Source organism: Pongo pygmaeus, chromosome 20 (genome assembly GCF_028885625.2).
Source record: "Pongo pygmaeus isolate AG05252 chromosome 20, NHGRI_mPonPyg2-v2.0_pri, whole genome shotgun sequence".
NCBI classification, from domain to species: domain Eukaryota; kingdom Metazoa; phylum Chordata; class Mammalia; order Primates; family Hominidae; genus Pongo; species Pongo pygmaeus.
In genome coordinates, this window is record NC_072393.2 from 36,369,695 (window position 1) to 36,375,694 (window position 6,000).

Genomic DNA, 6,000 nt, shown 5'->3' on the forward strand with positions numbered 1-6,000 from the left:
TTTCCCAGGAAATACATATAGATGTCTAGATATCGATATATGTATATGCATATTCACATAAATAATACATATATGTGTATATCAATATATGTATATTTCTTTTTTAAATGTGATATTCCAATCTATTTACTGTTTGGTAACTTTTTTCAATTCATATATTATAAACATTTTCTATTTAAAAAGAATTCTACTCCTCTGCATTTTAAATGCCAAATAATACCCCATTGTTTGTGCAGACCATAATTTTTTATTACCTAATCATTATTGGGTAGTTAGATCACTTCCAATTTTTTATATTTGATACAACACTGAGCTGCCTGTGGTTTTGCTCAACATTCGTGAACACCCATGAAATTTTCCTAGGATAAACTCTTTTCTAAGCCCTTAGTATATGTTGCCAAATTATCTTCTGAAACCTTCCGCAATAGACTCTCACCTGAAGTGGGAGGGATATTTCTAAAGTCAGTACATATAATACAAAATGCTTGTCATCAAAATTGCCCTGGCACACCTTTTAAGAAAATAGTGTTGGAGATTGACATTCAGTAATTCATTTATTCATGCAATAACTCAAACACTGTTTATTGAGTAACTACCCTGTGTCAGGCATAGTGCCAGGAGATGGAGATGGGACAGACACCGAACTAGACCAATATATTCACTGTAAAAAGCTATTCTGGTGGAGAGAGATAATGAAAATTAAGTCTAACAATCACAAAATTTCTAAAGCATTAGAAGATGATAAGTAATATAGAAAAAAAAAGACTAGGCAGGGCTAAAAGAGAAGTATGTTGGGAGGAGGGTGCCATAGAGGTTTAGATGGTCAAAGGAAGCTCCATTGAAAAGAGGTGACTTGAAGAAAGTGAGAATTGAGCTATGCAACTAGCTGGTGGAAGGGCATTCCCAGAAGAGGAAACACCATGTATGAATGCCCTGAGAAGGAGGCACAATTGGCATGTTGAAGGAACAACAAGGATGTCGGCGTGTCCAAAGACCAGTGTGTGGCAGGAAGAGTGAAGGATAGGAAGAGACCAGAGAGGTGAGCTAGGCAGGGCACTGGGTGGATATGCACTTTTTCCCAGAGAGGAATGGAAATTGTGGAGCATGTTTAGCAGAGGCATGACACGAGTGACTCTTATTTTAAAGGATCTCTCTGGCTGCTCCTTAAAAAACAGATTGTAGGGTACAAGGTGGGGGTGGGTAGCAAGGAGAGCCATCTTTGCAGTTCTTATGCTAGGAGCTGTTAGGCTTTAGGGGACATCTGGTATGAGAATGGGTCCTTAAACATGAGTCTCAGATCCAGCCCTTGGGATGGTCACACCACACAGACCCAGTGAAGAAACAGCTCTGGGGAGAAAGCAGCAGGATCTCCCTTCAGGTGCTCACTCCTGAGCACACACATGGAGGGAAACGATGGGTGGTAAGTCAGGCTTTAGGTACATCTTCCTTTCTTCTGCCCTTCCTTCCTTCTTTCCTTTTCTCTTCCCTCTCTCCCTTCCTTTCTTCCTTGTCCCCTCTCTTCTCTCCTTCCTTCCTTCTTCCCTCCTGTATTAGTCTGTTTTCACACTGCTACAAAGAGCTTCCCAAAACTGGGTAATTTATAAAGGAAAGAGGCTTAGTCGACTCACAGTTCTGCATGGCTGGAGAGACCTCAGGAAACTTACAATCATGGCGGAAGGTGAAGGGGAAGCAAACACCTTCACATGGCTGCAAAAGAGAGAAGTGCAAGCAGGGGAAATGCCAGATGCTTACAAAACCATCAGCTCTCCTGAGAATTCACTATCACAAGAACAGCATGGGGGAAACTTCCCCCATGATCCAATCACCTCCTTCCCTCCACATATGGGGATTACAATTTGAGATGAGATTTGGGTGGGGACACAGAGCCAAACCATATCATCTCCCTTTCTTCCTTCTTTCTTCAATCCCTTCCTTCCTTCTTTCCTCTCTTCTTCTCTTGCTCCCTCTCTTCCTTCCTTTCTTCTTTCCTCCCTTCCTCCCTCTCTCCTCTTCTTTCTTTCCCTTTCCTCCTTCCCTCCCTTCCTTCCTCTCTTCTTCTTTCTTTCCCTTCCCTTCCTTCCTTGGTACCTCCCTTCCTCCTTCCCTCCCTCCCTTTCTCCTTCTTTCTTTCTCCTTTTTGGGGGAGGAGTGTGGTGGACAAATGCAGAGTTAAAATTATGTAAATTAAATTTGTCAAATATATCACTCTACTGTAGCAAATTTCATTATTGCTCGTACCTCCTTACACTTACCCCAGCCATGAGTAGAATGTTGTTATTGTTGTTCTAATCTTTGGATGTGTGTAGACAGAATGTTAAGTTACTGACAATGCTATAGGCATTGCTTTTTTTGCTAGTACAAAGGAACATTTTTTCCCAGCTTCTTGGCTGTCCATGTTTCTGTCCTGAGTTGTCTTTCCTGCACTTTGCAGGCATGGAAACCTTATTCCACACATTGCCTGGTGCCCTGTCCAGGGCTGCAAGGTGCACTGTGTCTCCTCTGCCCAGCAAACCACAAGCCCCTCCAGGGTGAGATGAGAGCCTTCCCTTCCCTTGCTCCTCCCTTCAACACAGGGAGCTGGAGCTGGACAGCCCCACAGGCACTCAGTAAGCACACACCACATAGATAAGTTAACATGTACCCTTGAAAAGCTGGATCATGGGAATTTTGTAATGATGCAGCAGCGAGGATGCTTTGAGGATGGAACTTGAGATCTTTTAAGTTCTCAGTAGGGCTATGATCCTTCCTGGACTCTAGTTGTATCCTGCAGAGGTGTAGGAGATGAGCCAGTCAGGTGCCATTCTAGAGAGGTTCCTTGTCGACTGTTCCTGAACACAATTGCTCTTTCATAGCTATCACTCCCTGAGCAGCCACCCTTCACCAGGTTTGGGGCCAAGTACCTTAAACTTGTTACCTTATGCAATTCTCACCCTAAGTCTGTGATACTGCAATTTTTATAATTTATCATCTACAGGTGTGAAAACCAAGGGGGAACATTTTAGGGACTCCCAGCTAGTAAGTGGAGGATTCCGTTCCTGCCCCTTTTTTATTCCATTATGGACAGAGCTGACTGTATCTCTGCATTCACTGCAAGTCTGCATTGCTCCCTCAATCTTTGATCCACTTCTTTCTCCTGAAGGGCACTGAAATACTGGCTGTTTATGATTCCCGAAACTCGGGATGGGAGGACCCAGAGAGCTCTTTTCACCAAGAGTGTGACCTCAGCAGCTTTCATTCCTTCCTGGCCCCAGCTGGCTCTGGGCTGAGCCCACTTCACCAAGGAGCACCATGTGGAGATGAGTCTCAACCTGGAGTCTGCCATTTGTTTCCAGTCCTTCACTGCCATTTCAAAGAGAGGAATGACTGCCCCAGTCTCCATCTGGGGCAGACTCAGCCCAAAACCGAGGCTCTTGGCCCCTTTCCCCACCTCTCAGCTCCTTAGCACTTTGAATCCAATCCTACTCTTTGGAACTTAGCTGATAAATACAAGGCTGCCTTTTCCAAAAAACGTTTCTGAATAGACAAACTAGAAACTTTATAATTTGGAAATAGTATTCAAATGGCTCTAAAGACACATCTAGGGCTATGTTCTATTCTTGGGGAAATTCTAGAGATACATGGATGGATGGATGGATGGATGGATGGATGGATGGTTGAGTGGGTGGATGAGTAGGTGTGAGTGGATGAATAGATGGGTGGATGGATGCATGCGTAGATAAATGGATGGATGAATTGGTGGGTGAGTGGAAGATAAATGAATAGATGGATGGGTGAAATGGATGGATGGATGGATGGATGGATGGGTGAGTGGAAGATAAATGAATAGATGGATGGGTGAAATGGATGGATGGATGGATGGATAAATGAATGGATGGATGTGTGAATGGATAAATGGATAGATGGATGAGTGGACAGATGAATGGATGGGTGGATGAATGAATAAATGGGTGGATGATTGGATGGATTAATGGACGAGTGTGTGGATTAATGGATGGATGGATGGATAGGTAGATGGATGGATGGGTGGACAGATGGGTGCGTGGATGGATGGATGGATATATGGATGAGAGAATGGGTGGATGGGTGTATGGATGAATGGATGGATTGGTGGAGAGATGGATGGACAGATTGATTTCTCACACTGAACAAGTACCAACATGGGCAAAAGCAAAGCAAGAGACACCAAAAGCATGTTTTATTTTGGGAGGAAAGAAAGTCCTTGGAAACACAAGTCCAGGCCTGCAAAATCCTTGGGCTGCATCACCATTCTGGGAGCAGCAACATGTCCTTCAGCTGTCTTATATTCCCTTCTCCAGCAAGGACATAAGGACATGATAAATACTTAAACTGCAGCAAGAAAATTTCAAGTTATTCTTTTTAAAAAAATCTTTATGAAAGAGCCATTTGATAATAGTACACATCAGCCCCTAAGTAGAAAGAAATCTATTTTTCAGCATTTAATTCACAAAAAATCTTCCATTTTCAATAAGCATTAATTTAACACAGACAAAATGGCTATAGGGTGACAGAATCTCATCTCTCTTTGTAGAAGATTTTTAAACAAAAAGCCACATTTATATTTTTTTGAATTCCAGGGGCCTGAAGGCAGGTGAGTTGTTGGGATAACCCCTGCAATCTGCCCCAACTTTCTAGTGTTATAGAAGAAACAATATTGAGGAAAGTCCTAGATTTCCTATGCTAATTTTTTTAACCTTTGCAACATTAACTAACAAGAATTTCCTTCCAAAATTGCAGAAATTTTTCTTTAAGACTAGGCGGGAAGAGTGGAAATAAAAGTCAAATCTAAAACCTGCAAACATAAACCTGGAGCAGGCGAGAGACCATTATTGTTGGTGTCTGTCGTCAGCTATAGAATCATTAACATGAAATACCTTTTGATGAATGCATTGAAAAAAGTGATTATATATTAAAGTATAAAAGTCTATTCCTGCATCATTTAAATTACTTTACAATGCTGATTAAAATAACAGAACATTATAGCTTGCTTAGCTAAACATTATATTTCCAAATCCATTTCCAATTGTTTCCCTTCAATTTGAACAATTTTTGAGCAATTTCATTGCTATTCATACCTGCTTGATTTTTTATTAGAAATTAAAATACACAGGTTTTTTATCAATGTTGCAAAGTACTGCAAAATTTAACTCTTTTGATGCCATTCAGAACCTCAAGTCACAGGGAGAAGCAACTTTTTTTCCCTCTTAATTCCAGGGGCTTGAAGAAGATATTTAGAAATATCAAAGCAGAAGAGCCTCGGAGATAATCTGAACTATTTCTGAGTTTATATAAGGGAAAACTGAGACTCACCTGGGAGAACTAACATGTCTAATATCACAATGGAAATTTGTAATAAAACCACAAATTGAGTCAAATCTCCTGATTCACTATACGAGCTTCTTTTGACTCTAAGAAACTGTCCTTCACAAAGTTCCCAAGAAGGAATGGATTGGCCAGATCGATAGAGGAATTTCTGAGGAAATTGCACTTGTGTATTTAAATATGTGGCACTTGTTCATGCTAAACGGTAGTTTAGTGCAGTGGTGGAGAAAAGAATCCCTTTGAATGATACCTGATTAATGTGTGTATAAAGCACACAGGCCTATAAAATAGTGTGGAATATGGGACAAGCTATCTTGATGCCAAGCCATGGAATGGACCTGTGTGTTACCTAGGACAAGTTCCTTGTCCTAAAACCTTTATCATAAGTGCAATGAATGACTGCCTTTGCTGATTATAGAAACCTCTGTCCTGCTCGTGGCAACACCCTTAGCACCAAGCACAGAGCCTCACACAGAGAATGTGTTCAAGAACTCTTCAGTAGGTAAATGAATGAATGTCCCTCTATCATATGGAGTTTTGGGGTTCCAAGCAACAAAAATAGATGCTAGTTAACGTGAGGAGGATATGGATTGGTTTAGGATATCAAAGCAAAGGCTGAATTGACAAGGGGTCCTGGAAAGGTTGGAGGCTGAGCAGCCC

The 6,000-nt window shown here is 41.5% G+C and overlaps 1 long non-coding RNA gene across 1 annotated transcript in view; it reads left to right on the forward strand.

Moving 5' to 3' along the window:
* Window positions 1–5,401, forward strand: part of LOC129020751 (uncharacterized) — a 40,410-nt gene extending 35,009 nt beyond the window's left edge. The window contains exons 4-5 of the long non-coding RNA XR_008495895.1: window positions 2,432–2,606; window positions 5,233–5,401. This is a non-coding gene — a long non-coding RNA (uncharacterized LOC129020751). The remainder of the gene's footprint in view (window positions 1–2,431; window positions 2,607–5,232) is intronic.
* The last annotated feature ends 599 nt before the right edge of the window (window positions 5,402–6,000 follow it).